Below are 13,127 nucleotides of genomic sequence, written 5' to 3'. Positions count from 1 at the left end.
CTACAGTAAAACTAGTACAAAAACTGTGATTTAACTGAAATAAAAAACAAGAAAATGAAATTAACACTAAATAGTAATGCAATACTAATTAAAATGTAACAAAAATGCAGGTAAAATCAGGTTATACTTGCATTATGATTGTTGATTATGATATAATATTTAAGAAAATGTCTTTGCACAATACTAGATTCTTAATAATCAGGGGTTTTGTAATTAATAGCTGTGAAAAGTTGTGCATTTTTTCATCTTTTTAACTTCTATAAATCAAGACTAAAGTTACAAACTAATAACTTCTTCTGCATTCCACTAATTTACTACTCCTGAGCCAAAAATATATACACAAAACAAGACTACTATAAAATCATCACAATATCAAAATTCTTTCTGCATAATCTCTTAAATGACTTCAGCTTTGCTAAAAAACTAACAAAATTCAGAATAGTCAGGATTGTAACCCTTTAAATGTCAATTTGAATATGTAATGCCAGTGTTTTATTAAAAAAAACAAAATGAGATGTTTTCCATATAATTTATGTGATTCATGGAATGTGACACTTTTAAATTATGTTATTATATATTATATGTTATATATGTTATTATCATTAACACTGATTTATTTGAACCTCATGGAAAATAATTCTTCATTGACTTACATTGAAACCACATTTTTTAATCTGACATAAAACCAACTAATGCAATGAATTCTGTGTTATTGATAATCTGACACGTCCAAGACCATGACCAATATAACCAAAACAAATGACATCATGTATTTAAACTGGCATTTAAAAGGTTAAAATCCTGAAAATGGGTAAAAAATAATGTGGTAGATTTGAGCAGAGCTGAAGTAGTTTAAAAGATTTATGCAGAAAAAAGGCTAAAAAAAATATTGCTATATGATGATTTTACAGCAGAGGTTGTAAAAAGTGTCAGTTGTGAGTATTAGACCTGTAAGAGTAACTGAGATTAGCTTAAAAAAAACATTATAGTAAAAATGAATTCTATAAGCTGTAACACAAATATAATGATCAGAAAATCACAAAGAAAAATGACAAAAATGGGTCAGTAGGGGTCATAATCTGTAGTTTAGTAAATATTTAAGTTACTTACATGAATTTTTCAGCTTTTATAAATCTAGACTTTTACTCATTAAACCTCAAAAACAATACCTACACTGAACTGAATTAAAACCTATTATATTCCTCAAACTGAACTTGTATTTGCACTTATAAAGTAAACTAAATAAACAATAAACGGAAATAAAAAGTATAAAAACTCATCTATTCCAACTGACAAAGACATTCGATATGTTTTAAATTTTATAAAACAGCATCTTAATAAAGACTTTCATGGGAGAATATTAGTAAAATTAATAACCCCCCCTCCATGGGTTTACATGATGGTACAGACCATCATCAGGGGCCAATCAGCAGGAGAGGAGTAGTCATGTGGTCCCATCATCTCCACTTTCACTGGAGAAAAGAAACAAAAAAAGTCGAGTTTAGTGCAGGGGTTGGACCAGTGAAAAAACAGGAATAATAACCTATAAATAATCATCCAAATGTTCTCTTTGTTTTAGTGTGAAAAAATTCCAATCATGTTATGAAAATATGAATAATGTGAACAACCATGTCCACATTTATTTAAAAAAATAAGTGCAATTTCAACAATATTATTTCTCAGCTTCATATTGAAATAATTACAGATGACAGTGGATCCACAAATACACAAAACATTTATTAAAAGGTAGAATATTGGTTTAACTGAACTTATTTTTCAGGTTGTTCATATCTGTTCATGTTCTTCACATTTTACTGTTAAAGAACAGTTTCTATATGTAAATATTTTCTGATGTTTCTGTCGTTTATTTCTAATTTATGTGTCTATTTCTTTGTCATTTTAGAGGTGGAATGGAGTTGTTCCTCACTCGTGAAAGCAAAGTTGAGCTGTTCGGCGCCGATTTCATCATCTTCCACTCCGCGGAACATGGGCTGAACTTTGACGATGAACAGATATGGGCTGTCCTCCCACGCTTTGGCCACCGCACTCATGTCCTGAAGGATTTTAACACAACACACCAGACGAAATAGGACTTTTAATAAGTACAGATCACAGGCTTCAGCTTACCGCACAAGGAATGTAGTTCTGACATTAATGACCCTAAAGCGCCTGGAAAAGCAAGTACATGCACCACATTCACACCAATATTATAAACAGTATGTGGACGGATAACTCAGTACGTAACAATACGATGTACGATGCAGGAGACTGGGGTTCAAATCCCGGCAAGACAGTTTATACTATTTTTTTAACAAAGATATCTACCTAAAAAAACTAAACTAAACTCCAATTTCCCAGGTTGGAATGAATAAAATACATCTATATATCTATATGACACAAGTGGGTCAGACCAGTAAAATAATACATAATGTGTATTATATTTGATGATTGTAAATAATGTGTATTATACAATGTACACATAGTTATTTAGAATGTCGTTATATAATTGTATAATGTAGGGAGGCACTGATACCGATATCAGTGTGGGGTATCGAGTCCGATACTCAGCGGGTGTACTTGTACTCATAAAAGTACTCCAATACAACCGCACCAATACCACATACCACTTTTCAAAAGAGCGACTGTGTGAGTTAGATGAAAAACTACTGACATACAGGGTGGGGAAGCAAAATTTACAATGAACATTAGTTGTTTTTTTCTCAGCAGGCACTACGTCAATTGTTTTGAAACCAAACATATATTGATGTCATAATCATACCTAACACTATTATCCATACCTTTTCAGAAACTTTTGCCCATAGAGTAATCAGGAAAGCAAACGTCAAAGAGTGTGTGATTTGCTGAATGCACTCGGCACACCAAAGGAGATTTCAAAAATAGTTGGCGTGTCCATAAGGACTGTTTATAATGGAAAGAAGAGAATGACTATGAGCAAAACTATTACGAGAAAGTCTGGAAGAGACTATAAAGAAGAATGGGAGAAGTTGTCACCCCGAATATTGAGGAACACTTGCACAAGTTTCAGGAAGTGTGTGAAGGCAAGTTATTGAGAAAGAAGGAGGACACATAGAATAAAAACATTTTCTATTATGTCAATTTCTTGTGGCAAATAAATGCTCATGACTTTCAATAAACTAACTGGTCATACACTGTCTTTCAATCCCTGCCTCAAAATATTGTAAATTTTGCTTCCCCACCCTGTATTTATGACAACTACCCTCATCAATATCAACGTTAGTATCAACATCAGTGTTACTTCTGTCGTCCCCATGTTTGTTATTACTGACTTTCTTCTTCTTCTCAAAAAACTTTACTTTTCTTCATGGTAAACTCACCTTTTCAGAATAGCCTACCCACCATAAGTTTTACTCTCCATTGTACATCTTCATTTCTATATATCGTAATTATTCTTTTATCTGTTTGTTTATTCTTTGTATTTTATGTGTTGTGTGCTTTATCTTGTTGTATAGTGTCCTTGGGTGTCTTGAAAGGTGCTTATAAAAAATTTATCATTATCATTATAATTATTTGTCCAGTATGGTTAATTAAGAGCGGCGCCCCCTGGTGGATTAATTAACAAACGCTCATTCCAACACATTAAATGTCAGTAGCAGCACTTTGTTCCAGTCAGACTAATGACAACGACAATAAAGCACATTTACAAAAGGAACTAAGAACTGGAATGGGATTATTAAGTACTCATATCAGTACTCGATATCAGCAAGTACTCAAATGTAAGTACTTGTACTTGGTCTAGAAAAAAGGGGTATCGGTACATCCCTAGTATAATGTATTAATATACTGTCGCTGTCGGGCATAGAAACCTCTTATGTCCAAAACGGTTATATTTCAAGAAAACTGTAAAAACGGCGTATATGTATATATGTATAAATTTCACATATTAAATAAATAAACAACACGTATTTCAATTCCTTTCTTATAATTCCAATTAAATGCTTGACAAATAAAAGGTCCACACATAAATTTGCTACAGTAACATGATAAGTACTGAAAACATGTCTTACCGGTTTATCAGGCCAAGTAAACGTCTGGTTTGTTGGCTCACTCTGAACAGAAACAAAAACATACTTATTATAAAATACATTCATATTTACACAACATGGTCCCACATCATATAAACTATATGGACAAAAGTATTGGGACAGATCATGTCTACAGCTATAAGATGACCTGTTCATCGAGGATTTGACATAAAAACATCAATATTTCCTTAAAGTTTAATGTTAGATTTTTCTTCCTTAGAGAGATGTGAAGAAAGTAGATGGAAATTATTATTTACAGTCAGAGCAGGAAAAAATATTTTAGAAATTTAGAGGTAGAACATTTAAAAATCATAGTCATAGGATAATAAAAAAAAAAATCTATGCTGATAGAAATGAAGTAAAAACCATCTCTGAGGCATATAAAACTATATTCTGACATTAGTCATTATTGTTTTGTATCTCAGACAGAAACACCTGAATTCCACATACTTTTGTCCATATAGTGTATCTGTCTATGATGCAACACCCTGGTATACTGTGTATTTTGTGTGGTATTTATGGTACAGTGTTGACATTAAAGGTGGATTAAGTCAGGTAGAACAACACTGAAGGACGAGGAGTGAAATGTGTGACTCACCCCGGGGCTGGTGAGGGGCTGATAAGGGTTGAAATCTGAATAATACCCCTAGAAAGAAAAGAAAAACATATACACATTATACAGTATAAGATGTAGAACATTTAGATCAGGGATGTCAAACTCATTTTAGTTCAGGTTCCACATACAAACCAATATGATCTAAAGCAAAATAATAACATAATAACCTAGAAATAATTACAACTCCAAATGTTTCTCTTTGTTTTAGCGCAAAAAAATAACATTAAATTATGAAAATATTTACATTTACAAATTATCCAAACAAAAAAGATGTGAATAACCTGAAAAAAAATGAAATTCTTAAGAAAATAAGTGAAATTTAACAATATTCTGCCTAAACTCATCATTTACACATGTACATTATCGATCAGATCTACAAAGACACAAAACATTATAACAAATAGAATATTGGTAAATTATACTTGATTTTCTTTAGACATTTCAGGTTTTTCATATCTCTTCAGGTTATTCACATTTCATTATTAAAGGATAGCGTGTAAATGTAACTGTTTCAGAATTCGATGTTATTATTTGCATTTAAAACAAAGACAAAAAAATTTGTGTTGTCATTATTTATAGGTAGAATGTACTATTATTTTATACATATTAAAACAAGAAGAAAATTTGGAGTCATTATTTATAGATTATTATTCATTAACCTAAATAAAAAAGAAGCTTTTATTTTAGCTACTTTTATTTGTATCTTTATCATCGGTTTTATATGATGTATAGATTGGATGGTGCTTTTAATTTTATTGTACATCTATTCTATTCTATTCTATTCTATTCTATTCTATTCTATTCTATTCTATTCTATTCTTCTTTTACCTTTTGATCACAGTTGGTCTGTATTGAACTAAAATGCCCTTCATTGTGAATCTCTTCACGTCCCAAATTCACCCCTTGGACCGGATCGGACCCTTTGGCGGGCCGGTTTTGGCCCACAGGCCGCATGTTTGACACCCCTGACTTCGAGTAATCATACACTATCTGTTCATACCACAGCGATGGTTGGTATTTGAGGTGTTTTGTGGGTGAACGTCACTGACCTTCGGTAGGAACAGTGAGGAGCAGTTGTCGAAGTACATGTATCCTTGGCTGTAGAAGCCGCTCCATCCGTCCCTCAACATGTGGTCCAACCCGAACATGTTCATGGCTTTGTTGTCCTGCAGCAGAACACGGGAGAAAATCAGTCACATCATACTTCAGAACACAGGGGTCAAACATATGGTCCACGGACCAGAACCGGCCCACCAAAGGGTCCGATCCGACCAATGGAATGAATTTATGAGATGCAGAAATTACACTGAACATATTAATAACACTGGTCTGCAAGGAAAATACTTCCAGAATAAAAGTAATGAAATTTTACCACATGACAGTCACTGATAAAGAAAAATCAAGTCAAAAATGCTGGTTGGCTAAACTTTCCAAGATACAGCCTTGGGTCAAAATGTGAAATTCAAGAATTAACGAGAGAATGGGTTTGACTCAAAAGGAATATTTGTCTCAGAGCGACAAGATCTACTTCAAAACACTGTCTGCACATTAGAATACATTCACTTTACAGGTTCTATTTAGTGGAAGATTTATAAAACTATTAAATAAATGTACATAAACCAATATATATGTGTAATAACACTTAATCATAGACCTTGAAAACATCAGCAAACTGGCACTTTTGTCATTTATTTTCCAATTAATCTTATTAAAATACATAACATTTAGCACATTTAATCTCTGAAGCAAATCATTTCTAAAAAATTGTAGACCAGTGTTATTATTTTAGTTCAGGTTCCACATTCAGACCAATATGATCTACAGTGGATCAGAACCAGCAAAAATACTATCATAATAACCTATAAAAAATTACAACTACCAATTATTTTCTTTGTCTTAGAGTAAAAAAAGGAAAATTACATGAAAATGTTTATACTTACAAACTATATTTTCACAAAAATATTTCACATTTTATTCCTGTTCTCTTGGTTTTGCATTTCATAAATTCATCCCAGAGTCCTGGTTGGACCCTTCCGTGGTCCGGTTTCTGACCCGCGGGCCGTATGTGTGGTGTTTGTTTCCAGACAGTGGACGCTCACCGGTGTGTTGAAAACCCCTCATTATAACAAAACAGACGACCTCAGGTACCAGCTGATTTGAAGGCCAGGTGCCGGTCACATGGACCGCTATCAGCCTGGACTGTGAAGAAAAACAAAAGCAGTCACGGATCAGAACGGCTCGAAAATCAATGCGGTTGGAGAGAAACCTCATAAGGATGAAAACAAAGCCTTTCCATTGTGTGGTTCCAACAACATTGAAGTTTAATACATAAATACATTGTTACAAATATTAAATTATTTAACTAGTAGTATTGTGACTGCCTCCACGCTACCGCTGCACAATAATTCTAGTAAATTAGGCTACTGGTATTATTAAATATTTTTGTATTACAACAGTTATTATTTTCCCCTTCACTCCCCCCTCTCTTTTTCTCACTTTCATTTACACCCCCCTCTTCCCTTATCACCCCTAACCAAACGATATGGTTTAGTTGCTATTTACATTTATGATCTTTTTCTTTGTAATATGACGTTGTTGTTGTTGTTGTTTGTCAATACTCTGTCATTGTTGTGGTTTTTGGTTTGTTTGTTTGTTTATTTCCCTTTGTTTATATGTTGTTGTTGTTTTTCTGTCCACACTGTCTTGTTAACTATCACTAATAAAAATTAAAAAAAGAAAAAAAAAAAAAACATTGAAGGTTTCAGACACTTACGTCCAGAGTGGAGTGTCAACAGAAGGTTCCTGTGGGGGGTTCTAAACTAAATGTGTTCTTCAGGAGTTCTGGAATATCTGGACTGTTTGGAGTTTCATCAACACACTGTTTATGTAACTGTATGTATGTCAGTGTCATTTTACCTGGAAAAGGAATATTCAGCTTAAATCAAAGTTAGAAAAGAAAGCACTGATAGTGGTGAAACTGATGATTTTATTCTATTTAAAGAGGCAACTTGTTTTATTTGTACTGTAAAATAAAAAACAAAGACCTAAAATTTTCATTAGTGTTTAGAATAAAGAGCTGCAAAGACCTGCTAAAGATGCCGATGTACTGGATTGTACAGATATGAGTGAATTAATTATTATTATTATTATTATTATTATTATTATTATTATTATTATTATTATTACTACTTGAGACAACTGTCCTAAATGTACCAGTTTTCAGCAAAAATGAAGAACTGATTCAAAGAACCGTACAGGAACCACAAAATGTGCCAAGTCTAACGTCTCACCCTTTGGATAAAGGTAGAAAGTAAACATGATAAAGCACCACGGGGGTGAAACTACTCACATTTCATGTAAATAGTAGTGTTGGCGTACAGCGTCTTCCGAAACACTGCATCTTGTGTCTGAAAACAAAACACGGACATGACAGTTAGAGGGTGATGGGACTCTTACAGCAGAAACAGATGACAGATCAGGAAAGATAAGGTGAAGTGAGGTGAGGTGAGGTGAGGTAAGATAAGATAAGATAAGATAAGATAAGATAAGATAAGATAAGATAAGATACGATAAAACAAGCTAAGATACGATCAGATAAAACAAAGATAAGAGAAAATAACATAACATAAAGTATGATAAGATACGATAAGATAAAGCAAGATAAGATACGATGAAATAGCATACGATAAGATACAATACGATGAGATAAACAAGGATATATTAAAATAAGATGCAATAAAATAAAACAAGTTAAGATATGATACAATAAGATAAGAAACGATACGATAAGATAAAACAAGATAAGAGAAAATAAGATACGATAAGATACAATAAGACACGATACAATGAGATAAAACAAGATAAGATACGATGACATAAAACAAAACAAGAGATGTTAAAATAAGATACGATAAGATAAAACAAGTTAAAATAAGATACGATACAATAAGTTAAGATAAGATAAGTTAAGCTACAATAAGCTACAATAAGATACAATATGATAAGATAAGATGAGATACGATACGATAAAACAAGATAAGATACGATCAGATAAAACAAAGATAAGAGAAAATAACATAACATAAAGTATGATAAGATACGATAAGATAAGATAAAGCAAGATAAGATACGATGAAATAAGATACGATAAGGTGCGATAAGATACAATACGATGAGATAAAACAAGATATGTTAAAATAAGATACAATAAAATAAAACAAGTTAAGGTATGATACAATAAGATAAGAAACAATACGATAAGATAAAACAAGATAAGAGAAAATAAGATACGATAAGATACAATAAGACACGATACAATGAGATAAAACAAGATAAGATACGATACGATGAGATAAAACAAAACAAGAGATGTTAAAATAAGATACGATAAGATAAAACAAGTTAAAATAAGATACGATACAATAAGATAAGATAAGATACGGTAGGACTTAATTGATCCCATCATGGGGAAATTACACAGCTGATAGCAACAAATACAAATACAAAGTGCAGGGAAGACAGAAAACAGAAACATCCACTAGTGAAACAAAAAATTTAAAGAGAAGAAAGAAAATCTGCCATTTTTTTAAGTACTTATATAAATCTGTATACGAACATATACATTCCACCCAACAACCACCACCTGGTACTTCATCTTCTTTCACATGCACTGAAGTAAATGTCAGAGTCCTTCTTCCACCAGTCATTAAAAACATTAGCTCTGCAGACCAAATATATTTTGAAAAAGTTTGCCACTTTGCGTTGTGCTTAAATATATCAGCTTTTCCTGCTTCATAGCTGTTTGAAACACCTACTGAACGCTGCAGCGGGCTTTTATGAGTGATGTGCAGAACTAGAACCAAAATCTGAATTAAAAAAGATCTCACATTCATTCCATCAGAACAAGAGAAATAAAATAAGGAGCCTAGATAAGTTTACAAGTGCTTTAAAACTTGATATCAGATTATATTTTTAAGATGTTTTAACTGTTGGGTTAAGTAAATATTTACCTACAGGGAGGTATGATTATGTCTATTTAAACTGTTGAGCAGACAGACTGATACTTCCTTAAGGATGATCTATTATAACTCGGGCTGTGTATCGGCAAGAATCTGGCGATACGATACAAATCATAATACTGGAATCACAATACAGTATATCACGATATATCACAATATTGTTATAAAGGCAATTTTTTATTGTTTTGTTTTGTTTGTTTGTTTTTTTTTAAGATTTTTTAAAAGTTTTTTTTTTTTTTTTTAACTATTTTTATTATCATTTATTCATTTTACATTCATTTATTCATATATATTTTAAGATTTTTATATATTTTTAAGATTTTTTCCTGGAAGAACTGAATTACACCACAAATCTGCACAAATACTAAACATATTTTTATTTCATCAAAACAGAATCGAATGCTTTTTCACAAAATGTTCCTGTGTTCAAACTTAAATTATGTTTTACAGACATTACAGTTTAAGATCCTGTTCAAATGTTCATATTCTATTAGTTCAGAACTAACATCAGAACAGTATTTTTGTGCAATCCCAAAAAAGGAATTAACATCTGCCTCTCAGACAGGAAAAAGTGCTTTTAGGATGCTTCAAATAAACATTATTTAATAAGAGTATTAATTATAATAATAAGATAAAAACAATGAAGAAAACCAAAAGACAAAATGAACCTCCACCATATCTGCATTTGAATAAATACCTAAAAATATTGATACAGTACTTTTAAATAACGATACAGTATTGCGAAATGAAATATCATGATATATTGCAGAACCAGTATTTTCTAACATCCCTAATTAGAACTGAATAAACTATGTATTATCTCCTTAAAAACACACATTTACTTCCTCCTATTCTGTGCTTTAAATCTTTCGCATAATAAACCACCTGTCCTTTTACAAAACCCAATAATACTGAGGCTGTTAGCTTGTTTCATCTCTTTTACTATTATAATTACAATAATAAGGACAGTTTGAGGTTATTACTGACAGTGTAATAATATTTAACAGTGGTACATTACTATGGAAGTAAATCGGTCTCATCAGATTTTGAATGATAAAGCAACTGAATTTCTCACACTGGAATTTTTTGCACTGAAATTAAGTATCTGAATTTTTTCGGCATCACATGACCAACCTAACGTAACTTGATTGGCTGACTGGAGGTTCCACTTGAGATAGAATCATTGCTTGTCCTTGGTGTCCTGGATGTGGGATCTGAATTTTTGCTTCTAAATTTTTTGCATCGGAATTTTTTTAATTCTAAATTTATGAACATAGTAAAATTGAGAGACAAAAATTCAGATACTTAATTTCAGTGCAAAAAAATTAAGTTACTTAATTTTAGTTGAAAAAAAAAATTAGATACTTAATTTCAGTGCAAAAAAATATCAGATACTTAATTTTAGTTGAAAAACAAATTCAGATACTTAATTTCAGTTGAAAAAAACAAATTCAGATACTTAGTTTCAGTGCAAAAAATTTCAGATACTTAATTTCAGTTGAAAAAAAAACTTCAGATACTTAATTTCAGTTGAAAAAAAAAACAAATTCAGATACTTCATTTCAGTGCAAAAAAATTTCAGATACTTAATTTCAGTTGAAAAAAAAATCAGATACTTAATTTCAGTGCAAAAAAATTCAGATACCTAATTTCAGTTGAAAAAAAATTCAGATACTTAATTTCAGTCGAAAAAAACAAATTCAGATACTTAATTCCCAGTGCAAAAAAAAAATTCAGATACTTAATTTCAGTGCAAAAAAATTTCAGATACTTAATTTCAGTTGAAAAAAACAAATTCAGATACTTAATTCCCAGTGCAAAAAAAAAAAATCAGATTCTTAATTTAAGTGCTAAAAAATTCAGTGCTAGAAATTAAACGGCTATTTTAATTCCAAATCTGATGAGACAGATATACTTCCATACATTTCATTTTGCTGGTATATTTATTCATAATATGACAGGTTAGCTGCTTTACCTGCATCTCAGTAAGTTAGCATAAGTCAGTGCTCTGTTAACTGACCTAAATGACACCTTTAACTTAAATTATTCAAGCTGGAAATGTGACAACCATAAAGCCCACCGTATCTGACAGGTGTCATATTATCAACACAGCTGGTCATCAGTAATGTCAGCTGAAGCAGACGGCTAACTGAAGCTAGCATCCCCGGCTAAAGCAGCAGCAGCTACAGCAGCTTTGACACGACAAACTGTTCCACACCCGCACCAACCCCAGAGCCGGCGGGGTCACACTGACCGAGTTGATGAACACCTTCCATACGGACACCTCCGCCGCAGCCCCGGCCCGGAAAAGAAAGGAAAAAAGCAGCAAACATAACCGGCGCGACTGTGCATCTGGCATCTTCATTTGTGCATCACATACATGGAGTTCACACTCACATCCGCGTCCAGTTCCGGGCCGGAAGCGGAAGTAGTTCACAGCCCGGGCACGAGAGGGCGGCAGAGGGCGGCCATATTGGACCGGGCAACACTGTGTTGATTAAACAGGAAAAGGCGTTGGATGGAAAGTAAACCTGTCATTAATCAGATTGGGAATTATAAAAGCCACTGAACTTTTTGCACTAAAAGTAAGTATCTGAATTTTTTTTCAACTGAAAGTAATAGTCTGAATTGTGTTGTTTTCAAGCTGAAATTAAGTATCTGAAATTTTTTTTTTCAACTGAAGCATTAAGTATCTGAATTGTTTTTTTTCGACATGCGACAATTAAGAATCTGAATTTTTTTCAAGACTTAAATTAAGGTTTATCTGAATTTTTTTTTCCTTTTTATTTTTTGCAGTGAAATTAAGTATCTGAATTGGTATTTTTTGCCAACTGAAAATTAAGTAATCTGAATATTTTTTTTTTTCATACTGAAATTACAAGTAGCTAGATTTATTTTTTTTTTTTTGCACTAGAAATTAAGTAGCTGAATTTGTTTTTTTCAACTGAAATTAATAATCTGAGTTCTTTTTTTCAACACTGAATTAAGTATCGGTTTTTTGTCTTTTTTTCGTTTTTTTGTGCACTGAAATTAAGTAGCTGAATTTGTTTTTTCTCAACTGAAATTAAGTATCTGAATTTTTTTTTTCAACTGAAATTAAGTATCTGATTTTTTTTTTTTTTTTTTTTTTTGCACTAGAATTAAGTATCTGAATTTTTTTTTCAACTGAAATTAAGTATCTGAATTTTTTTTTTTTTTTTTTTGCACTGAAATTAAGTATCTGAAATTTTTGGCACTGAAATTAAGTATCTAATTTTGTTTTTTTCAACTGAAATTAAGTATCTGAATTTTTTTTCAACTGAAATTAAGTATCTGAATTTTTTTTTCAACTGAAATTAAGTATCTGAAAAATTTTTTTTTGCACTGAAATTAAGTATCTGAATTTTTTTTGCACTGAAATTAAGTATCTGAATTTTTGTCTCTCAATTT

The 13,127-nt window shown here is 31.7% G+C and overlaps 1 pseudogene; it reads right to left on the bottom strand.

Annotated features, from left to right (window-relative positions):
* Window positions 1-12,129, bottom strand: part of LOC115414174 (transmembrane protein 87A-like) — a 31,657-nt pseudogene extending 19,528 nt beyond the window's left edge.
* Between the last annotated feature and the right edge of the window lie 998 nt (window positions 12,130-13,127).

Source organism: Sphaeramia orbicularis, chromosome 22, assembly GCF_902148855.1.
Source record: "Sphaeramia orbicularis chromosome 22, fSphaOr1.1, whole genome shotgun sequence".
Classification (NCBI taxonomy): Eukaryota; Metazoa; Chordata; class Actinopteri; order Kurtiformes; family Apogonidae; genus Sphaeramia; species Sphaeramia orbicularis.
This window is presented reverse-complemented; position numbering and strand designations above follow the sequence as displayed.